Below are 25827 nucleotides of genomic sequence, written 5' to 3' on the forward strand. Positions count from 1 at the left end.
AAAATAAAAATGGATTTTAAAATGGTGGTATAGTTTTTACTCAAAAAATAATAATAAAATGTTTTATAAAAATAAAATGAGCAATTTTCCAAATTTTTTTACGATTCAATTAAATATTATTTGGACATTTATGAGGGCATATAACATGTTTCTGTGGGGGGGGGGGGGGGGGGTTTCTTAGTGATCTTTAATACATACTGGGTAGCTATGCAAATTATTTTCTAAAATGTCAAGCAAAATTTGTCTATAGATTTAATTTTGAAGACAATAAAATATTAAAACTAACAAAAATAAAATAATAAAAATGCAAAGATAAAAAAAAGCAGAATTTTGCTAAATTCTAAATAATCATTCGTTTTTATTTTACTTGATGCCTTCGTTATTTAATGTTTGAATACTGAACAGCCATCGGAAGGGGGCGGGCGGGGCTGGATTTGTGTGTACCTTGGAATGAAATCCTGCAGGCGCCCCTGGTCAGACTCGCTCCTGTCGTCAAATTGGCAACGTGCGCTTACGTCTATTTTGATCCAGTAATGCTATACCTAGTTCAACCACTGAGTGTCAAACTTACATAATAGCCTTTAAGCTGGTTTAGGATGTTTTATCAGAAAGGTTTAGCTGTTTTTTGTGTGTAGTGTTGTAATTTTTACTGGATGAACTTTTTTTTTTACATAAAATATGGTTTTATATTACAAATTAAGTCATATTGTTCATGTAAAGTATGACTTATTGCACTATTCTATTTTATATTGTTGGGTCGAAGCTTCATATATATATATATATATATATATATATATATATATATATATATATATATATATATATATATATATATATATATATATATAGTTATTATGGGACCTGAAAAAGATTGCACAGGTGAAGCTTCTTGAAAAAAAATGTTTAAGCCCTTGAAATCAACACCACAACAACTAAACCATTTATGGGGAAAACATCTAATGCTTAGTTCACACTGCATGACTATCTGTTGCTACTGTGTTCACGTTGCATGATGGATTGGTGACAGGACCTTGCTGTAGGAAGAATTACAGATAACTCTATCTGGCTTGCAAACTACATTTCACAACCTGAAACAAGGCAAGATCACACGTCAAATCAGCAGTCTTGTGTGAGACTGGAAATGGCACCATGTTGTGCTATAGCTCATGACAAAACATCAAAGACACATGGCAGCTCCTGCCAAAGGTTTTCCAAATTTTCCTCAATTTTGTGCTGAGAGTCATGAGCCATCGAGCAAGTGTTAATATTACAAGTCTCACTCAGTGAAGTATGAGAGCCAGTATCTGTAAGAAAGAATGTAAAACACACAGATTAGGATTTGCAGCATTCTGGTGCTTTCTTTAATAGTTTTTTTCCCTTTAAAAAAACTTACAAAAAATACTTTTAGTCAATAAATATTAATAATATTTCTTCACAGGTTATGCTTTCTGGACAATTCAAATGACAGTATTTCAATGTTCATCCATGAAGTCAATAAATGTAATAGGTTTACAAGTAGAGGTGTAAACCTACTCTGGTCTCACGGTTTGGTTCGGTTACGATTTTCATGCCATCAATTTGGTTCAGTTCAATCTCTTGGTGCATTGACGATGCATTGAAGTGTCAGTGGAAGTCTGTCCAGCAAACACACACGCAGTGAATTGTGCAGTTTCTTTGTTTTTAAGTAGTTGGAGCGTTTTAAAAACCAGGGCTCGGCTCCCTCACTATAGTAATCTACGGCAACATAGCGCATATGAGATAATCGACATTAGTACACTATAACCGGTTATGATTATTACTGAACCAATACCAAATTGTCTACGTCTGCATCACAATTCACCAAAAAACTATTCATTTTGACACCCCTATATACAAGTGTGGAGTCCAGTGAAGGAGCTCCAGATGGAAACTTTTGTTTTGTGTTTACCTCATGATTAGAGTTGTTGCACGTCCACCAGTTACCACTTCTGAATGAGCAAGTTTGAACCACCGAAGAAACAAAGCATATGTGATGAAACTCGACACAGAGGAACATAAAAACCTTCTGCCAGCTAGTGTTTCAAAGGTGTTATTGCAGAACAACACAAACAGCACACAGAACTATAAATGCACGGCTACATAAAGGCAGGCTCTGTGAGTCACGCCAATTATATAAATTCTGTCACGCCGACAGAAGTATAAATCAGCCTTCAGCCAAAGAAAAATTGAATGAATGAATGAACGAATGGACATTTCACAGGTGTCAGCAACACATGAGCAAATTTCTCTGATCATGTCTTTGAAAATTCATAATTTCACAAAACCTGTTGGTGAGTGAAAATTGGGGTTAAAACTGCTAAGTGATTTGTGCATTAAAGGTGATCCTCTGACCTTATCTGGCCTTGCAGGGTCATGTTGACTGGCTGTTGATGGGTTTGGGCCTTTTAAAACACCTGCTAGAATGACTAAAAACCAGATTGGCTCAGATTGTAGACCAGTTAAGACCATTGTATACCAGATAAGACCAACAAACCTGTTTGGGAGAATGTTTTGAATTCTTTTCGGTGGTGTAAGAGTTTAGCTTATGTTTTTTCTAGAACGAGCTTATTATTCTGTACTTCATTATGACCAGTTAGTGTAGTCATGTATGCATTCCACCAACTAGTGTGATGCAGCTAAATAAACATTTGTACTGCCATTGGGGCCTCTTGTATTTGCATTTTATTCCTGCTACTGCTTAAATGTGAAATTCAGCTAACCGTAAAATCAACTTGACAAATTATAATGAAGAAAACAGAACAAAAGAATGAATTCCTACTTTGAGAACATCCCGAAAGGATATAAAGAAACATAAAAAAAAAGCAATTTTGAGTTTCTCCACAAATCTGATCAAGCCCTCTCCCTCTCTCTGATCTCACCTCAGTTTTTCCCCCTTCCGCTCTTTATCTTTCTCTCTGCAAGAGGCTTTGCTCTGGCCAGAAACCCTCTTCACATTCTCCAAGATCAGATTTGAATATCTCTCCTCAGCACTTGCTGTTTTCCACCATCTGTCACATACAACAGTGAAGTCTCTGAGCCAAACCTCCATTCAGAGGCCCATGAATTCTCGCTCTGTATTCCAAACACACACACGCATGCTGCATACTGGGGCAAGACAGATAGCCAGTTCCTAAATCATTCACACGCAGCCAGTCAGCGCAGTTCATGGACCCAGTCGGCTCGGAGCCAACAACACACACCTGCTAGTTCTGAGACATTTAACATCAAACTTTCCCCACTTGATGGAGATTTAGTGGCTGTGTTCAAACAGGCAGGGTTTGGGATGGACAACGATTTACAAACAGGTGCAATTCGTAACAGTACAAACCACATGTATTTATTTGTATATCAAATAACTGAAGCCACTTCCATACAGTAATATAATGTGTCAATAATGTCTGATCATAGAGATAAAGATAATCATAAGCAACTAGTAAAACTGTATCACAACTTACAGCATATTACTTATTGTATAAAATTGACTCACCCTCAAGTTGTTCCAAGCCTTTGTTTTTTTTTTTCTTCAGTCGAACACAAAGAAAATATTCTAAAAACAAGACAGCTGTTAATAGTCACTGACATCCATAAAAGAAAAATCTGTAATTTTGGTCCATATTGACATGATAGCTTCACGCAGTTGCTGCAGATTTGTCTACTCCACATCCAGGATGCGAAGCTCCCGTTCCACAACATCCCAAAGGTGCTCTATTGAATTGAGCTCTGGTGACTATGGAGGCCGTTTGACTACAGTGAACTCATTGTCATGTTCAAGAAATCAGTCTAAGATGATTCACGCTTTATGACATGGTGCGTTATCCTGCTGCAAGTAGCCATCAGAAGATGGGTACACTGTGTTTATAAAGAGATGGACATGGTCAGCAACAATACTCAGGTAGGAATATGAAACCGTTATAATAACAACATAGCATTTCATCCTATTTCATTTACTAAAATTGTATTTTATTTGTTTGTTTTTGTTTTTAACCCCACTGCTGTCTCCTTTGAAAATCATTGACCCCTGATCATCCTACACTCATTTCTAATCTCAGACTCATTTTTATAAACTGGCTGAATCTTTAAAGAAGGTCAAAATGAACGCGAGTTCTGCCTGAACATTTCCAAACTGCTGATGAAGCCTGTAGTTGAGAGCACATTCATTTAAAGCCGATCATCCTGAAGATAAGACTTAACAAAGCTTGAAGTTTTAATGTTCTTTTATTCATCTTGGGCAGTAAATGTGGCGTGTGATGTGAAGCTGCCAATAACTCTCTCATACCCTGATCTTTTTTCCTACACTCATTGACATATCCAAACTATCCCAAATTATTAATACCTACTTATATTTCTAAGAGCCTTGGGATTTACCTCATATCTATCTTTTGTGAGACATATCTTACACGCTTTGTCGTGATATCTAGTTTTTGATCCAAACAAGCATATTTCTTTATGTTTGCAATTGTTCAGTACTGACGTGTGCGCAAGAAACACTACTGGTCAAGAGTATTATTACGATTTTATAATGTTTCGTTGCTCACCAAGTGCGCATTTATTTAATCAAAACACATTAAAAAATGTTTATAAATTTTGTATATATAATAGTTTTGTGAAAAATGAGGATTGTGCTTGCTGCAAACTGTTCAGAATAAAAAAAATGTATTTATTCAGCTATTAAAAAAAAAACCACAGTAATTGTCTATCAACATCAACAACTGTGCTGCCCACAGGAGAGGGAAATTTTTCATAAGGTCAAGGTGCTCCTGTACTGGCAAGCCCAGTCACCAGACATGAACATTATTGAGTATGTCTGGAGTAAGCATTGGAGAAAGCATTAAAGATGAATCCAAATAATCTCAATAAACCCTGGGAGTCCTGCAAGGACGCTTATTTGTCATTCCAGATGACTTTATTAATAAGTTATTTGAGTCATTGCAGAGATGTATGGATGCAGTCCTCCAAGTTTATGGGAGTCAAACAATATATATATATATATATATATATATATATATATATATATATATATATATATATATATATATATATATATATATATATATATATATATATTATTTATTTATTTATTTTTTTTTTTCTTCACTGCACCATGACTTTATATTCTTTACTGTAATTTTTTTCTGTTTTGTCGAAGCAAAGTCAGACCTTACTGTCCTAATTAAATAATTAAAAATCAAGGCATGATCATATTTTATTTTTATAAAATAAGTATTATCTAGAGGCCTTTCATATAAGCCACTTCTGAAGCCAAATGATTAACTAGAAGTCAAGTTATTATTTGTTGTTCCTAAAATTGGAACAAGACTTTTGTCAGATAGTTTAGTTAATGAGAAAAATTAAATACATTTACAAGACAGATTAAAAGTATATATTTAAACTGTAATAATATTAAAGTTTTTACTGTATCTTTGATCAAATGCAGCCTTTGTGAAGTTATTCTTTTAAAAACATCACAATACCTTCCTGATCTCAATCTTTAGAACAGTCATCTACATTTGCACACACAGGCCTGCTGCTCTCGTTGGTGGGTTTCACACCTGTCAACACTGCTCGTCCGGCTCTGAATCCTCCGTCTCAGCTGAGAAGACCATGAATGAGAGACCTGTTGGTAAGGACCAAATATGGCATCAGCTGTCTAAAGTTGCTGCAGGCAAAACATCCAAGAGAAACCCAGGGGCAATGATTAAATAAAGAAGGAAGCCTGCTGTAAATATCAGAGAAGCCTCCAGTTCTGAATCCTGACGCTGTCTGTGAGCAGCCGGAGGGAACCAATCATCTGACCCGCTCTCAATTAGTCCAGCGTCAGTCAAAAAAAATGACTTTCATTTAGCCTGTAGTGCACAATGAGAGGATAGCAGACTGAATACATACAGTTGTGTTTGAAAAAAGAAGAAGATGAAGTTCAGCTGGTCAATGTGTCACACACTATTTTTTCTTCCTGAATTTACATTTACATTTACATTTACATTTAGTCATTTAGCAGACGCTTTTATCCAAAGCGACTTACAAATGAGGACAAGGAAGCAATTTACACAACTAAGAGCAACAATGAATAAGTACTAAAGGCAAGTTTCAGGTCTGTAAAGTCTAAGAAGGGAAGTGTTAGTAGTTTTTTTTTTTTTTTTTTTTTTTTGTACAATTAGTGTGATATTCAAAGAGGCAATTGCAGCTTAGGAAGTGAAGTGGAGACTAAATAGTTGAGTTTTTAGTCGTTTCTTGAAAATAGCGAGTGACTCTGCTGTTCTGATGCAGTTAGGGAGTTCATTCCACCAACTGGGCAGATTGAGCGTGAGCGTTCGCGAAAGTGATTTTTTCCCTCTTTGGGATGGAACCACGAGGCGCCGTTCATTCACAGAACGCAAGTTTCTGGAGGGCACATAGATCTGCAGAAGTGAGTGCAGATAAGAAGGTGCTAGGCCAGAAGTCACTTTGTAGGCAAACATCAGAGTTTTGAATTTGATGCGAGCAGCAACTGGCAGCCAGTGCAAACGGACTAGCAGCGGAGTGACATGTGCTCGTTTAGGTTCATTGAAGACAACTCGTGCTGCTGCATTCTGGAGCAGTTGAAGAGGCTTGATAGAGTTAGCTGGAAGCCCAGCTAGTAGAGAGTTGCAGTAATCCAGTTTGGAGAGAACAAGAGCTTGAACAAGGAGTTGAGCTGCATGTTCAGATAAGAAGGGTCGGATCTTTCTGATGTTATAGAGTGCAAATCTGCACGATCGAGCAGTTCTAGAAATGTGGTCAGAGAAGTTTAGTTGGTCATCAATCGTTACTCCAAGGCTTTTCACCATTTTGGATGCAGTAATGGTTGCCCCATCCATCTGGATTGAAAAGTTATGGTGTAGAGTCGGGTTGGCAGAAACTACAAGCATTTCCGTTTTTGCGAGGTTCAGCTGAAGATGATGATCTTTCATCCAGTGTGAAATATCCAACAGGCAGGCTGAGATACGAGCTGGAACCGAGGGATCATCAGGATGAAAAGAGAGGTATAGCTGGGTGTCATCAGCATAGCAGTGGTAGGAGAATCCATGTCTCTGGATGACTGGTCCTAGAGATGATGTGTAGATGGAGAAGAGAAGTGGCCCAAGAACAGAGCCTTGAGGTACCCCAGTGTTTAGATGCTGTAGGTTGGACACCTCTCCCCTCCAAGACACCCTGAATGACCTGTCAGAGAGGTAAGATCTAAACCATTGTATAACAGTGCCCGCAACGCCCAGTGACTCAAGCGTAGATAGCAGGATTGTTACATTTTTTACATTTTTTATTACATTTTTTAGCAGGAATTGTTACATAAAATGAGTTGTGTCCAGATATACAACATATTTTAAGGTGCTGAGAATGAAAATCTGAAAATAGCTAGGCATAGTTGAATACTAAGAGTTCAGAGCATGAAAATGGCCATACTATGAACCTCAAACACCATTGTTAAACTGTTCTTTTATATATATATATATATATATATATATATATATATATATATATATATATATATATATACATATATATATATATATATATATACATATATATATATATATATATATATATATATATATATATATATATATATATATATATATATATATATATATATATATATATATATATATATATCCTGGTGAAAAACAAAACATCAACTGTTACAATGCACAAGGGATAATTAAGATACATGCCCCAGGCTGTGAATGACTGGTCAACATTCTCTACAGTGAGATTAAAACAATGATATTTTTCCCTTATTTTTAATATTATCTAAGCTTTATTAATAAAACACAATAAATGGGAAATGTAATAAATAATATAAATAATTTTCGTTATTACTTCCGGTCGCAATTATATCTGATCTAGCAACAACCCAAGCAATTGGAATGTAAACGTTCACTGCTTGAGAGGAGTCCAGAGAACACAGTCCTCTGAACTTTGGTTCCAACCACAGTTGTTCCCAAGAGTTTTATTATTGCAGTAGTCAAATGTAACTGTGCGTTCACACTAAAATCTGTAAGAGCGTCGAAGTAGCCGGAAGTCATTCATTTTCAATGGGAGCCAGCGTTGATAAGCGTCGAGCAGCGGTGAAGCATATGTTCGCTGGTAAGGGTGTCGAGGAGAGTTGAAATCAAGTCCTTTTTATGGTAATGAGTGATGACACAGTTTGGCAGAAAGCAATCGGTAAAGTAAATGCACATCAATATAGCAGCATTTTTTATGACACTCTATAACTAATATTTTTACAATACTGTGATGGTTGGATTAAGGATTTGGGTAGGGGTAGACGTTACACAATTTATTTGGGTAATTTAACAGGGTTGGGGTGGAAGTAATTGTTGAAAATGCTATGTATACAGGACTCCTATTTTGAAATACAGAGAAACAATAAATGAGCTTTCTGTGAAGCGGGTCATATGAAATCAAAACAGGATATATGGATTATACATTTATTCAGCTCCACATTAAGGAGGCATAAGATCTGTTTAAATGTATCTTTTGTTAGTTTAATGTGTATATTATTTTGAAAATAAATAAATAAATGATCTTTCTGTGAAGCGGGTCGTCAGAAAGCAAAATGCAGGATATATGGATTGAATATTTATTTATCTATAAGCTAAGGAGGCATATGATCTGTTTAAATTTATGTTTTGTTAGTTTAATGTGTTAATTATTTTGAAAATAAATACATAATAAATGAGCTTTCTCTGAAGCAGGTTGTCAGCTCATCAGTATGCTAAATGCAGCATATATGGATTGTAAACTTATTTAGCTCCACCCTATGAAGGCACAAGGTCAGTTTAAATGCATCTTGTGTTTGTTTAATGTGCACATTGTGACCTTACCTGTCAACACTAGGATGTGAAAATAAGTGATATGCCCACCATACCATTGCATCTAGTAATACATCTATTAATTGCGTCTATAGAAGCAGCGTCTATTTATCATTATGGAGTGCGTCAGCTGACAGTCACGCATCACTATATGACTGACTGCATAGGAGGGGCAACAGCATCTGTAATAAAAAGCAAGGGAATTGCGTTGTTTTTATATTTATTTTAAAGTGTTTTTATGCCTAAATAAAATGAAAGCACAAAACAGACATACATTTAAGAGCCAGGGGTGTCCCCTGGTGGTTTGGCGGTATGGGTTCCATTTAGGGAGGATCGGCTCTTTAATGTTTATTGCTACCCTTCACAGAAAGCTTAGAAATATGTGAGAAATACGGGAAAATACCTTTACGGGATAATCACAGGATAGAACTGTAAAATATGGGAGAATCCCCAGAAAAACAGGAGGGTTGACAGATATGAATGTGACAATTGAAGAGTGTGTTTGTAATGAGGCAACAAACACATGTAAACTGTTAAGTATAAGCAAAACCGTTTCTGGAGAATTTTTCACCTTACTTAAGCCACATAGCTACTATGCAGGTATCAGAAAACATTTTTAACAAATTAAAAGAGAATTGTTGACTAATGAGAGTAAATAAAAAAATTGAAATCGAGTGGTCATCAACATTATATCAGATGACCCCAAGGTAGCAGAATCAGTTCACTGTAAAGACTGGAGGAGCAAAAATCATGCTACAGGGATTTTTCTCAAACTATGACATTGGGCCTGTTTATCGTTCACCAGGCGTCAAGGATTAGATCGAACATCAGAATATTTGAATAGACCTTATGTTCCCCTATACCAGGCATGTCCAAACTCGGCCCTGGAGGGGCATTGTCCTGCTGAGTTTAGCTCCAACCTGCTTCAAAACACCAGCAGGAAGTTTCGAGTAAATCTACTAAAAGCTTGATTAGCTGGTTCAGGTGTATTTGATTAGGGTTGGAGCTAAACTGTCCAGGACACCAGCCCTCCAGCACTTGCCCTATGCCAAGAAGGAAACTCCAAACACATTATTAAGTGAGAAACAACTTGGTTTTAGGAAAAGCAGTTGTGATTATGAAGTGGCCAGCTCAATCCCCTGAAATCAACCCAATTGAAAACCTATGTAAATATCAATTTCTAAAAGCAGCCCCCAAAATGTAGGACACAGTTTATTGTCCCTGAGCTGAAATGTTTCTGTTTCTGTGTGGTATAAGTTTTAGAACTCGATGCAGTGCAGATGTGCAGCAGTTATCAAAACCAATGGCTATACAACTATATATTTGTTGGGTAATCTAAACTGACAAGTAAAAATGTTATTAGTGTGCAAGTGCTTTAGTATGAGACAAATATTAATACTGCTACTTTACATTATATTTCATTCATAATGTAATGTTTAATGTAATGTTTCCACTGTATTCTGTACAAGTAAAAGCTATTTTAAGAATAAGACATTATACAGTGACAGTATTATGTCTTATCATAATAATACTAGTACTATAATAATAATAATAATTTACAGTTCTCATGATATTATTTTTATGAAAGCTTATAATTAAATATTTGTATGTAGTGTTTGTATAAAAGTGTACTTTTCCTATGTAAAAACGCAGTTTAGTACATTTACTTAACAGTTCAGATGACTTCATTAGTACCACTTTACTGTAGTAATTTGTAGATGTTATATCATCCAAACCTTTGACAAACACCTGAAGAAAACTCATACAGTTAAAGATATTCATATCACAGATACTGCATGATACACAGTCATTAAGAAAACTATCATATGCAAAGACGCACAGGTCATCAGGGACCGGCAGCTTCTCTCACCTGGTGAAAGTGTTCTCTCCTGCTGTCAGTGCTTTCTGTCCTCCACGCATCGCTTCACTTCTGGGTCAACATCGGCACAGCTCCAATCAAACACATCCAAACACGCATCCAACAGCATTACACTCAAGCTTCTTCTGCAGGTGTGCTGGATTAAAGCCTGTCAGGCGCACACGACGGTCCCTGTGGTCCACACTAAATCAAAAATTAAGGCTGAAGCATGTAAAAGACACGTGAGATTTTGAACTCAACGCAAACACTCAGAACAAGTTCAAAGTATAGTACTACAATCATCCAGACCTTTTCCAGGGGCAAATCTGGAATTCAAACTCAACTATGCGTGAATAATTCCAGTGACAGTGGTAGAAAATATTTTTGTTTTTGTAACAGCCTATAATAATATTCCACATTATTGAATACTTTAGCAGTAATAATAATATTCATTGGTAATTTTGATTCTAATTTCTGCATATCGTAATACTTTTTACTTTTATTTTTTAAGCAATTTAAAATTGTGTGAATATATGAAGTATAATATTTAATAAATGAATCAAATCAATAAAGGGGCTATACATTTTTTTTATTGTAATTGCTATTTAATTCAAGGTATTTAAACAGCATGTAACAAAACTTAAAAAAACTGAACCTTTACTCACGTTATTGTCATATTTTCATGTCTATTTTAATGACTTCACTGGTCGACAAGATGCTGGTTAGTTGCATATCCACATCACTATGAACAGACACACTGCTTAACTGCTCTTTCCTCAACACCACTATTTTTGGGGTGTGTTTATATTTTTATCAAGCAGAAAATGGCAGAGGACATTTATATGTTCATGTGTAATCTCATCTGATGTTTCGATAGAAGTTTATTAATGCAGAAAAGAATTTAGGATTTTTTTTTTACTTAATAAAAGTTCTCTGAAAAGTAACTTAGCTGTCAGTATATCAGATCACTAAATAACTTTCTATCTCTTTCGTCCAGTATGTGAGCAGAAGTATGAAAAAGCAATAAGTAGCTGGTTGCAGTTCACATTATGGCCAACAGTGTTGCTAATAACACAGAATTCAGGTGCATAAAACGTTTTAAATCCTATTAAAGTTTGCGTGAAATCAAAATTTAGACAGATTTTTTAAGTGTTTGCATGGACAACAGTCAGTAATCTAATTATTTAGCTAAATTTAAGGATGCTTTCACACTAGCACTTTTGGTCCCCACCTGGGTTCGTTTTACATCATAGTACGTTATGTTTAGCTATTGTAAACGTCGCTTCTGAACTTAAATGCGCACCCGTGAACCGTACCCAAGTCCGCCTGAAAGAGGTGGTCTGGGGTACGGTTCATGCGAACTCTGGTATGGTTCACTTCTGATGTGAATGCAATCATACCAAATAACAAAAGTGAACCACCAACAGTACAACAAACTATCGTTTTTATAAAACAAACATTTGGAGAGGCTGTCCATCCTTGTTCATGTCAGTTTGACTCTTTAGCCACAATATATAAGCAATATCACAAAAGTAGCAGTGTGAAATGGCTGTATATTGGCATTGGTCGAGCGCCTTAGTGCCCCCCACCAGTGTCGATATAAAGTCATATTGCACTGCTATGAGTGTGAAATTGCGTTTTTATAATAACTTGATGGCATAATCATGTGTGTATATAAAAGAAAATCAAACACAGGGAGTCTCAAATACCCTTTTGTACGAGGTACTACTTTCTTCCATCATCCATCACATCTGTATTTGAGGTCAGAACAGCAGATATCGTTACTACTTCACAAACGTCACCTTAGAGCTAGTATTTGAATGATTCTCTAGCTTAGTGTCTAAAGTGATAGTTTTTAATCAATAAGATAATTTTTGCTTACATTTTAAGATTGTAAGGCTGATTGCTTGGATTGATTGGATGAAATGCCATGAGTCTACAGCGATTTCCCAGTAGTTCTTTGTTGCAATCGGAATTTCACAATAATTAACGCCAAAAAAGCCAAAGCAAGCATTAGCAGTTTCTGTGGTATAAATACAGCAATACAAAATACATAAGAGAGAGATCGACTTAGAATGCCTCTTTATAATTACAATGATTTGTTCAGCTGTAGTTTGAAATTTACGCTGAGAAAATGCTTTTTTTCTGTCACTATCTTGTGGCAGAAAGAACCATCATTTTCTTTGGCCTGCTCAGACAGGCTGATGGCGTCGATGTACTGAATCCAATACTCTGAAATTAGAAATATTTAAAAATAGGAACTATACTTATAAATAAACTGCATAGTTGCAATGTAAACAATTACATTCCTGCCTAAAAAGGGCGCAAAGGTACATTATGTTGTCCAACAGCAGCAACATTTGTCAAACTGTAGAGTGTTTCCCATAGTGTATGAGTGTATCTCTTCACTCCCATCAGGTGAAGTTTTTTTTCCCTCTCCGCTGTCGCCACTGCTACGCATGGTTCAGGATTGGTAGAGCTACGCATCGATGAATTGGCTCTTCAGTGTTTGAACTCTCAGTAATGATTAAATCACACTGAACTGAGCTAAACTGAACTGAACTGAACTTAAACACTAAAACCTGAACCACACTGTTCCAGTTACTGAACCACACTGTTCCAGTTATTATGACCATTTATGTGAAGCTGCTTTGACACAATCTACATTGTAAAAGCGCTATACAAATAAAGCTGAATTGAATTGAATCTGAATGTGAGAGTGTATAGGTGCTTTGCAGGTGGATTGCAGCTGTATAGGCATCCGCTCCATAGAGCATATGCTCGATAAGTTGGTGGTCAATGGTGGTAAGAGCACTGAAAAATCACTCAAGTAAAAGTACCATTACTTGCCTAAAAATGTAATACGAGTAAAATTGTTGAAAATATTACTCAAAGTATGAGTAATAAATAGGCCTTTCAAAAGTACTCAAGATTAGTGAGTATTATGCTTTAAAAAGCTGATGCATTTACATGTAATATGTGGATGTGTGTAAACGTAATATTCTGTAGTGTATTCAGTTATTGCCCAGCAGGCACACAATATCATAAGACGTTAAAAGGTTAGATTAAGGTTGTGATGTCCGGTGACCAAAATTCAAGGTCTAGCCAACGTCTAACGACAACGTTAATTTTGATGTCCAATAACGACGTCAAATGATGTTGATATTTGGTTAATTTTACGTTGTTAGAAAGTGACCAAAATCTAACATCTAGCCAACATCTTAATCCAACGTCATATTGATGTCAAATAAGACATTTACTCATCAGGTATGGCAACCAAAAACATCTGACAGATGTCATAGTGGTGACATCAACACAAGGTCAAGCTGTAACATCATTAGACGTTGGCCTGACAATGAGTTCTGACGTTAGCCTAATTTCCTTTCCAAACAAAATGCAACATCCCCATGACGTCGGTTTACAGCGTCAATCTATATAATGTTGACATCTTATGCCTACTGGGTGTTTAAGGCCATTTCGGTCACCATACTGTAAACATCCGTCATCTTCTTGACAGTGACATGCATCTAAATAGTCTCTGGCTCAATGCGTGTAAAGATTTTGGACATCCGCTTGGACACTTTTAATGCTTCCAAACAATTTGCTGCAATTATAAATCGCCCATGTCTTGAGGTAGTTCATAATGATGCAATTTACTTTCTATGTGCGGATTGATTAGACAAAAATCACAGGACTGATTTTTCTAACCTCCAAAGACAAGAAAAAAGAAAATAATGACAGCAGGTTGAAGGAAAATAGTGGAGTAAATATGCCCATACTGCACTTCAAATGTACTAAAGGGAAAGTAAAAGTAAACATTTTTAAAACTACTCAGTAAGTTACAATTTCTAGGACAAACTACTCAATTACAGTATTTGAGTATTTGTCATTAGATACTTTACCCCACTGTTGGCGGTTTATTCTGCTGTGCATGGCAACCTCTGATAAATCAGTGACTAAGCCAAAGGAAAATGAACGGAAATAAAAAAGGTATATCAAGTACATCAACAACATACTGAAATAAAAGTCACAGCAACTTTCAGTTCATGCTGACTTTAAACTAAATGAATAAAGCCAGTAAAAACTGCTAAAGTAAAACCATGATGCAGTCCTAAGAAATATTTCAAGCGCTGCAAGAATCTTCAGAAGCGAATGCTCGGAGGTGACTGTAAACACCTCTTTCTGTATTCAGTGCCCCGTGAGCACTGCGGTGGTGTCAGGATATATTCGGATGTATTTAATAGCAGAGGTGGGTGGCTGATGAAGTGGTGGCCATTTTAAGAGATCAGGCCAGAACATTGGTGTGAACAAGCCACTCGTGCTTCTGGAAAAAAAAAGAGAATGAGAGCAGGCGGAAACCTCCGGTCAGCCCCATCATAAGCTCTCGGCTGCGGCTCCATAGGCGAGTGGCCCGTGCTCCAGTGCTTTTAAAACACTCCACCCGAGTTGGGCTGAAGAGGACCAGGCACACACGTGGCTCTCTTGCTGCTGTATTTACAATCATCTCTCGTTAGCTTTGCACACCAGCTCTCACTCTCTTTGCCTCTCAGCCTGCCGGTCAATTATAATCAAATTGAACGAGCGGCTGAGGAGAGAGTTCAAATCTTGACCTCTCCTGTAGCACTGCCCTGAATCTTGATACGGCCGCTGGTTTAAGAACACTACATGCATTGCTGAACAAGAGGGTAGTTCATAGGACGCCAGCATAGAGCAGCGGTTCTCAACTGGTGGGTCATGACCTACAAATGGGTCGCAGATCTGTTCTGATAGGGTCAGCAGAAGGGGAAATAATGCTAAATGTAAATAATACACGCAACTAATCAAACTAAGCATCATGTCTAGCAAGTATTATGTCTAATTCGTGTCTTTGGTTTAGATGGGCAGATCTAAAAAAAACACTGGTTTCGGAGATTATCTAAAGAGTAGATATCAACTCTTTCCCCATCAATATTTTTTTGTTGTTGTTGATTTTCACCTAAATTTGATGCTAGATATTATCAGTGCTTAATTTGTGAGTTTTTACAAACAGATCAGGGTAACGAATCTGGGGGATGGTGGGGTGATTGAGGGTTAGTGCGGTGGATAGTGGAGGGGCGTCGCAAGTGAAAGTGAGCAGGGTGGGGGTGTCACGGATGAAAGTGATGAGGGTTGGAGAATATTTTTTCAACATATTTCTTAACATAATAGTTTTAATAACTCATTTCTAATAACTGATTTATTTTATATTTGCCATGATGACAGTACATAATATTTTACTAGATTTTTCAAGATATTAGTATTCAGCTTAAAGTGCAGTTTAAAGGCCTAACTATGTAAATTAGGTTTACTAAACAAATTAGGGTTTTTAGGCAAGTCATTGTGTGATGGTTTGTTCTGTAGTCAATAAATTTTTGCTTAAGGGATCTAATCATATTGACCATATAACCGAAAAATAAAAAGATTTTGTTCTAGCCAAAATAAAATAAATAAGACTTTCACTTGAAGATTAAATGGTATATAAAATATTGTGAAAATTTACTTAATCTGTTAAATATCACTAAATAATAAATACAATATAATATAAAATAAATTTTACACATTTTTTGCCCTTAACTATATATATATATAGTATTCATAGTTTCAAAGGTCATAGTTTGGTTTTGGTTTTCCCAGGTCTGGGCAAACAACAAGTGGGTGGGGCAATGTTTTGTCCAGATGTCACAACGAAACGATAAAATATCAAATCAGAATGCATTGCAAATTGTTCATTTGATTCAGACTCTTTTGTATTTTTAAGGGACAATCGTTTTTTTTTTTTGTTTTTTTTGTTTTGTTTTTTTTACATATATTAATAATGTTTTCATTTACTTACAGATGTTACACATGATAACCCATAATTTAGGCTCTTTTAGCAGTGTGATTGAAATATTAGTCTTTTTAATGACTCACAGTTACATATAAGTTTTTGATAATAGTGTCATTCAAATGAATTACAAATGTGTTTTTTTTTAAAGTCATCATTGCAGTGCACCATTGCAGACTAAATCTGTAATAAAAAAAACATCAGTACTTTTTAGTGTGTGATTTTATTTATTTTATTTTTTATTTTTTTGCTTTTATTCTTGCCATAATGAAAAAATACATTTGTAGAGCAGCCCATGTTTTGTTGTCATAAATATTTTAATAAACTTTAATAGGTAAAATTGTCCGAGATATGAACAAAAGCAAGTGATGAATCAAAGTTTGAAAAAAATCTAGAATTGTTGTAAAAATCCTTATGATCAATAAAATAATTTATAAAAGATAATAAAAAATAATTTGTTTCAAAATATTGAACGATATTAATGATATAAGGTAGTTCCAGAAACTTTCTACTTCTTTGTTTTTCCATTTGTCTTTACAGTGAGTTTTTTTTTTTTTTTTTTTGACTGCCCCCTGTTGGTTTAAAGAATATCACAATGGCCAAGGAATCAAGTACAAAAGCCTCATCCATTTCATGAGGTGGAGGTCCCCGATGCGGTACCATGCAAAAGTATTAATCCAGCTTTATGAACGACTTGTTCGCTTAGCCACCAATAATATGAGTTTTTGCCACTGCAGCGTTTTGTTGTCATATTTCATTTACATTGTTTGCTGATTTTATTCAGCAAAACTAGCATAAGCCTAATATTTAGTGTGAGTTGGTGCTGCTTTGCCTTTTGGTCAGTACAGTAACTGTATTATCATAAATACTTGTTTAGCCGAAAAGTTTGCGACATACAAAATTTTTCTTGCTTGCTTATTACTACACCCGTATGCAGCGCTAAAGTGCCGCATCTTCACACTGGCTTTAGTCTTGACTAGTGAAGTTGAATGACATTTATTCCGGGAGCACTGTACAAATGTGGCAGCTCTATTGACGCATGCTCAGGATCCGTATGCGATATCGAGTGTATATACAGTTGAAGTCAGAATTATTAGCCCCCTTCAATTGTTTTTCTTCTTTTTTAAATATTTTCCAAATGATGTTTAACAGAGCAAGGAAATTTTCACAGTATGTCTGATAATATTTTTTCTTCTGGAGAAAGTCTAATTTGTTTTATTTCGGCTATAAAAAAAGCAGTTTTAAATTTTTTAAACACAATTTTAGGGACTAAATTATTAGCCCCTTTAAGCAATATTTTTTCTCGATAATCTACAAAACAAACCACTGTTATACAATAACTTGCCTAATTACCCTTACCTGCCTAGTTAACCTAATTAACCTAGTTAAGCCTTTAAATGTCACTTTAAGCTGTATAGAAGTGTCTTGAAAAATATCTAGTAAAATATTATTTACTGACATCATGGCAAATATAAAATAAATCAGTTATTAGAGATGAGTTATTAAAACTATTATGTTTAGAAATGTGTTGAAAAAATTTGCTCTCCGTTAAACAGATATTGGGGAAAAAATAAACAAGCGGTCTAAAAATTCAGGGGGGCTAATAATTCTGACTTCAACTGTATCTATGGAGTGTGACAAAATAAAATTGATCACAAAAGAGGCATTAATACCAGGTGGAAGCAGTAATGTATCTCGACTGACCACTTGTGATCAAATCACTGACTATGCATGTTAATGCCAGGTGAACTCAAGGCCTCAGACTGCACAAAGCATTTAAATTACTCATATTAAAATTTGGTTCATGGCAAATAATAATGAATTCAAATTTAAGCTAAACAATTCCGTTACAGATTCGAGCAAGAAACGAGAAGTCATCGGCATAAATCATCAGCTCAAAAAACGTGTTCTCATAATGCTGCAGATTACGCACAGTGTTTCATCAGCCATCAACTACACAAGCGTGGCGCTGAAAACATCTGGAGTATTCAAGAACACATTTCTGATCGCTCTTAAACTTACTCTGGCGTCACATCAACATAATTTCTTTTGGAACGCCATCGCTTCGGTGCAGAATCATTCAGAACACTGTACAGCTGGAGGGCCAGGCTGGTATTGACGTACAAAAGAAAAAAAGCGCTTCTCTTGCATTCAGAGAAGCATCAGGATCGTGTGCCGTTAACGCTGAGCACCAAGCATCTCATTCAGACCTTCACTTCAGCTCATGCCTTGCAAATGTAATCAAGATCCATTCGTTTGCTCGCTCGCTGCTTCCTGCTCATATACAGACACATATGCGCGGAATCAAGCAGCTGATATATCATCACGCAGCAGTCATTTTGGGAAGACAAATTGTGATGCAGTATTCACCTATGGAACAAGGGGAATGAGGCTATTTTTATACTGGGAAGACAATTGGAATAGGAATAGGAATTAAAAATGTCACGTAACATACATACTTCGGCTTTCTTTTTTACAGTTACCTCAGTATCTAAAGTCTGGAGGGCATTTGGATCCAGTTCACACATGCACGGTACCACATTTTACATGCACACACACACATAGACACACACCCTCCTTTACAAATGGCAGGTGGAATTCTGCATGCATGGCTGGGCCTCTTGGCTGCAGCAGCGGTTGCTAGGCGACAGCAGAGGGGAGCTGACATTAGGAAAAGCAAATTGACCACAGGAGGGCTAATCTAGCATGAAACAGCATCTGGCCAGCCACTCTCCATCACCAGGCCCCTGTCGGGGGGGGGGGGGGTGGGACACACCCTGCTACCCTAGAATGCTAAAACCGATGCCGAAAACCCACACCACGTGATCGGAAACCATACCAGGGCGCATGTCAACGCTCTATTGCTAGACTAGAGCCTTTCCGGACCAGGAATTCTCAGACCCGGGTGATATCAGTTTACAGTTTGTTGCTTCAAGCTGTGCAGCACAGCTGATACGAGTCTGGATTTGTTGTGGCTGGCAGTGGAGCATGGTTACAGTGTGATGTTGTGTGTCTGTATGTGAATTAGGGTTATAGATATCATTTACCGCAGAGAACAATACAATTGTTTTGCAAATTTCAGTGCCTGGCATAGACAACATCGAGCTGTCGGACACAAGCATTGATGCATAAATGAACAGGGATCATACAGTCATAAAGTACCAGGAAAAGTCATAGAATTTTGACCAGGGCTGGAAAAGTTTTGGAAAAACAGAAAAAGTCATGGAAATTAGTTTAACAAATATCTTTAAACTTGAATTGGGGCTGTGCAAAATTGGAAAAATTTGACATTACGATGTTTTGTATTTCTGTGATGTACAGTTGAAGTCAGAATTATTAACCACCCTTTGATATATATATATATATATATATATATATATATATATATTTTTTTTTTTTTTTTTTTTTTTTTTTTTTTTAATATTTTCCAAATTATCTTTAACAGAGCAAGGAAATTTTCACAGTATGTCTCATAATTTCTTCTGGATAAAGTCTGATTTGTTTTATTTCAGCTAGAATAAAAGCAGTTTTAAGTTTTTCAAACTCAATTTTAAGGTCAACATTATTAGCCCCTTTAAGTTATTTTTGTTCGATAGTCTATAGGGAAAAAAATAATTACCCTATTTTGTTTAGTTAACCTAATTAACCTAGTTAAGTCTTTAAATGTCACTTTAAGCTGTATAGAAGTGTCTTGAAGAATATATAGTAAAACTGTATGTATTGTCATCATGGCAAAGTTAAAATAAATCAGTTATTAGAAATCAGTTATTAAAACTATTATGTTTAGAAATGAGTTGAAAGAATCTTCTCTCCGTTAATCAGAAATTGGTTTAAAAAAATAATAATAATAAATAAACAGGTGGGCTAATAATCAGGGGGGCTAATAATTCTGACTTTAACTTTTATTTTGGATTGATTAGGGGGATTTTGTGAATCTCAAATAATATATAACAAATAAATTACAAGCATAGATAAATAAAATATAGTAAAGATAAAAGTGAATTATAGTTTTCAGGTATTCACTATTCAGGTACAGATATTGAATAATCAACGCTGCAAAGTCTACATTGTATAGTATTCAATCTTTATTAAAGTTACAAAAAATGTCTAGTTGCCGGATGTTTTAAAATTTTATATATTGAAATGTTCCCACAGTCACAGAACTTAAAGTGATAGTTAACTCAAAGATTAAAATATACTCACTATTTACTCACACTTCACTTAATTGTTTCAATACTATAAGAGTTATTAAATTATATTTGTTTTGTGTTCATATAAAAAAAAAACCTCATAAATGTTTGAAACAAGTGAAGGGTGTAATGAAAATGGTAAGTAATTTTTGGGTTGACTATCTCTTTAAAATGCATGCATATTATACATTTTTACTTCATTATGATTAAACTATGTATTAAACTATATGAAAACATAAATTAGGTATCACTAGAAAGAAGACCCTTAAGCTTTCATGCTAAATATTTGAGTTATGGTAAAATATATGATAAGTTATACACAGTGGTAGAAAGAGTACTGAAAAATCTTACTCAAGTAAAAGTACCATTACTTGCCCAAAAATGTAGTGCAGAGTAAAAGTATTTGTTGTAAATATCACTCAGAGTACATATACCACAAGTTATATTACAGCATATGAGCTGTTACATAAGGTCATTTGGCAATTTTAGTCATCATACAGTAGACATTCGTCATCTTCTCATCAGTAATGTACAGTCTAAACAGTCTTTCGGTCATGATTGTAAAGGTTTTGGACATCTTTTTGGACACTTTTAATGCTTCCTAATGGTTTGCTGCATTCATACATTATGAAGTGATGAGCAGGAAAAATTGTAATGCGTTTCATATTTGTTTTTCCATATACAAACACAGAAAAACATTGATGTAGTGACCTAGAAAAAATATACCTTGAAAACCAAGTGTCTTATGAGTTTATATTTCAAATTTGATGAAGATAGAATGCAAAATGACATTTATGTAAAAGGTTTTCTGAAATTATATCGGTGTCCTTCTTTCCTCCACCGCCAGGGGCACTTTCTCAAAAAACGACCCTCCCAAACTAAAACAGTTGCTGAATAATTTGGTCTACATACACAGATCATGTGTCTTTGGAACAAATTAGCTATTAAATTAACTCTCCAGTTTCCTAGAGATACACAAACAGTATCTGCAGCATGTAACCTTAAAGTAAACACTTCCCAGATGCAGTTTTTCAGTAAATCTGAACTGATATAACATTTTTCAAAATGCTATTGGAATTTTGCTAATTTACAGGTATATCATGTCCCTTTGAAGGGTTAAAGTCATTTGCAGAATTTAATTATCATCTAAGCCCAACAAGAAGGAAATGAGGATAGAATAGAAAATAATGAAGCAATTTGTGCCCATATTCTGCTACATGTTATGCAAATGAGTTACTGAACACATTTATTTTCCTTAGACTGAAGTTACCTCATTTAACTCAGTTATTAAATCTATTGGTGGCCATGTTATTATTAAGAATGCAAACATTTCTCCAACATATTTGCACTGTGAGTCATCGTTGATCCTCACCTGTATTTGTACATACTTGCGTAATTTAACACCCAAGTTAACACCAATGGCTATCAGCATTCATTTGTCACATCTTTTACAATCACATATTTGCCTTTGCATCGAAACCCTTTGATTAATTTAAAACTAGATCCATAATAAAACAAAAGTGATGATTATTAACAATCTCAAGATTTTTTGTAAGCATTTTAAGGCATCCAATACCAGCTGTGCAGGCAGGTCCTGGCCATATTACAGTTACATATCACTGAGCCGAACTAAACCAAACAGCAAGAAAATAAAAAATTAAAATAAAATATTTCCATATACTATCTACTGAAAACATATTTCACTATACACTGGAAGTACTCTGTACATGCACACATCATTACCTCTCACTTTGTCGAAATTCCACAGCCGAAAACCCACACAACATTCATAGGCTCTATATGGTCAACAGCAAAAGTTTAAAGAATGCATAAAAGCAAAACAAAGACTTTAGTTTTACCCTTAACACAGTAACCACCATCGTCAAAGGAGAAATATATACTAATACTTTATATAGGTTACTAAAAATATATACACCAACATTATATACCACATTTAAACTAAGGGCTTATTCACACTATGCTACCCGAACTGTGCCCAGGCCAGTTTACCGGATCGTTTGAAAAAATTACTCTAAATCGGGTTCAGGCACGGTTCACTTGGCCAGCCCTCACCCGGTTGGAAGTAGTGTGGCAGAGCATGGTTCACTTGGGCTTTGGCGCGGTACGCTTGTAGTATGAGTGCAAAACACGCCTGAGCCCGAAAGACTGTTAAGGGACTGTTTCATATGGATTTATTAATCATTCATACGGTTCAATAAATGCGAACTTTATGGACTTTATGATTGTTTATGAGCGTCAAATGTGGCTGATCTGTTCGGCTAAATATCTGACTGTGTGTCACCGCATCAAAAACAGCTAAAACGATAAAACTAAAGAAATCTCCACTGTGTTGAGCAAAAGCACTTACTGAACAGGGCATCATCAATGACATGAGTGTGCCCAGGCCCGAAAGTAATGTGTGTTCCGGCGGTCGGGGGAGACAGAAGGGGGGACAAGCGTGCTTTGGCCCGGTTCAAGGCAAGTGTACATAGTGTGAGTACGCCCTAAAGCCCTATATACACTGCAATGAATTTAGGTCACATGACACTGGCACAGTTGGTGCCCTGAAATGACTAATTGAACAACGATTTCAGAGCTGAAAAACGTTTTAGAGAAACAATGATATCACAGTACCATGTGACCAGAAGAAGGAAGAACCCCAAATGTTTCAACTGATAACAATGGTGGATCACAGTGCTGTCCTGTGCTGAGCATACTGACACTATTACAACAAAACATATCAATACTGTATCAACAAGATGACCAGCAGCGGTGCATTAACATGTGTCTGATATTTTTAAATCCACCACAGTCTTAGCATCCTGAAGGAGAACTTAATGCGTATGCTCAATGCATTCTTCTTTGATTTTAACATATCTTGCTGCTCTGTCTGTGTTTATTTACAGCACCACATGCAGGTGTGGCATACGTATTACAACATTTTAACCCAGGTTTCCCTTTACATGTAAAGAAATGTGTATGGAGGGTGACATGGTGGCTCAGTGGTTAGAAATGTCACCTAACAGCAAAAAGGTCGCTTGTTCAAGTACCGGCTGGGTCAGTTGACATTTCTGTGTGGAGTTTGCATATTCTCCCTTTGTTCACATTGGTTTCCTGCGGGTGCTCCGGTTTCCCCCACATTCCAAAGACATGCGGTATAGTTGAATTGAATAAACTAAATTGGCCTTAGCGTGTGTGTGTGTAAATGAGTGTGTGTGGATGTTTCCCAGTACTGGGCTGCAGCTGAAAGGACATCCGCTATCTAAGACATATGCTGGATAAGTCGGCGGTTCCTTCCGCTGTGGCGACTCCTGATGATTAAAGGGACTAAGCCAAAGGAAAATTAATGATATTGTATGGATGCAATAACTGCCTGTGCAGTCAGATCTAGCCTACCGTTTCATTATAAACAACACAAGACTTGAATAATAAATAATAGGTAAGATTCTTGCTAATTCGATGTCTTTCTCATAAATAATACTTTAATTAGTAACAGCAGCTTTTACTTTGCTCTCAACTTCAATGGCAGAAGGAAGTACTGTAGTTCCTCACACAAAAGAATTTTAAAACCTCTGTGGTTGTTTCTTTTTAATATCACTCTCATATCAGTTCCATACGTTTCTAAATCAAGCATTTGCTGGATAAACTAAGTGACAGCTCCATGAACTGCCCTTAAACACTTTCACACCGGCCCCGGGACATCCTTGCTGTCGAGACAAAACTGACTGACACAAAATATAACAGAATATAAGCCATCCTTAAAATGTAATAATAAAAAATCTGTAGTGTCACTGTATGCAAACTGGAGTGGACAGGTTAGTTTGGGCACCCCAAAAAAGTATGCTTGGCTTCTATTTGTTCCATGTGATTATTGGTGAAGTAAGAGCATGTGTGTGTGTGGGCAAGTGGCTAAGGACTGCACTCTGAGCCACAGAGCTCACACAGTTCATAGGCACAGACAGAGACAGAGAAAGACAAAGAGAGGGAGGAAAGGCAGTCGCGAGAACGACTGGCTCTAATGAGGGACTAGCTCTACCTCCATGACAAAACAACTCACTGTAATGATGTGGTGGGCTTCCCTGGCTGCTGCTGCTGGGTAGGGGGTCTTCTTCCAGTCAACACACAGCCTGGATAATCACAGGTCATCACACCAACGCCCCACAGCCTAACAAAGCTCTCCAATCAGCCTCCCATTACCTCTATTAAAGGCCTTCTGTAGTAATATTAGACACTGTCTCCAAGCCTTATCTGCTCAGCTTTGCGCATCCGATAATTACAGCACGGGATTTCACAAGGGGGCGCGGATGTTTTAAGGGCATGTTTGGGTCAGTAAGGTTACATAATGTGTATAATGTGTTACTAACACAATGCAAAGTGCAAGACTCTGGGATATTGTGTATTCTAGATGACATTTACTAGCTAAAGATGTGGGCTTAAGTAATCTCCCATTGTTGCTTACTTTGACCTATTTAGAAAAGCAAAAAGCTGTTTAATTAACATGTTAAGTCATGAACCTTGCAAACCTCAGATATTTCTTCCTTGCACTTGTTGTAGCAGTCTAGTATGCAGGGAAGGATGATAATATTTATATTAATGTTAACCTTATAAAAAAGTTCTATATATTAAGGATAATGTAACAATACACATACTTGCTTGGTTGTTTATGAGGTGCAAAGCAAGGTGTTTTTATTTTTTTCATATATCTTACTTTAATTATATACAGCTACTTAGCTAACATAAAAATGACTATCATAATTCCAAGTTCATTCAAAAGGCTCGCACTCGAGAGGCTCTGATTGGTCAGCTAACAATGTGCTGTGATTACCGAATTGACTCCACGTCACCAGGAAGCGTCGCACCTCTAATAACACATTTTTTGCCATGGTATAAATACTGTCAGAGTAGCTGTTGGCCGTATCAGTTTGAAACGTTCACATACATAAAAACGTTCACATATCTTTTGCCAGTTTGTTATTTGAGATGTGTAACGCAGGGGAAGCCGCTGTATAAAGCTCTGCTGAAGATTGTGGGTGTTTACACAGGTTTGGCGGATAAATATGAATTTGTAGCTAAATTGTTAATGGTGCTAAA

General features: G+C 36.2%; 1 long non-coding RNA gene across 3 annotated transcripts in view; it reads right to left on the reverse strand.

Annotated features, from left to right (window-relative positions):
* Window positions 1-3335: 3335 nt before the first annotated feature.
* Window positions 3336-25827, reverse strand: part of LOC141375597 (uncharacterized) — a 123757-nt gene continuing 101265 nt past the window's right edge. The window contains exons 4-6 of one of the 3 annotated variants that reach the window (XR_015497695.1): window positions 10717-10908; window positions 5568-5632; window positions 3336-3867 (exon numbers count right to left, since the gene is read on the reverse strand). This is a non-coding gene — a long non-coding RNA (uncharacterized LOC141375597). Of the gene's footprint in view, window positions 3868-5110; window positions 5633-10716; window positions 10927-25827 lie in introns of those variants that run through there. The other 2 variants (XR_015497697.1, XR_015497696.1) reach the window with 2 other exon arrangements.

Source organism: Danio rerio, chromosome 8, assembly GCF_052040795.2.
Source record: "Danio rerio strain M-AB ecotype USA chromosome 8, GRCz13ab, whole genome shotgun sequence".
NCBI classification, from domain to species: Eukaryota; Metazoa; Chordata; class Actinopteri; order Cypriniformes; family Danionidae; genus Danio; species Danio rerio.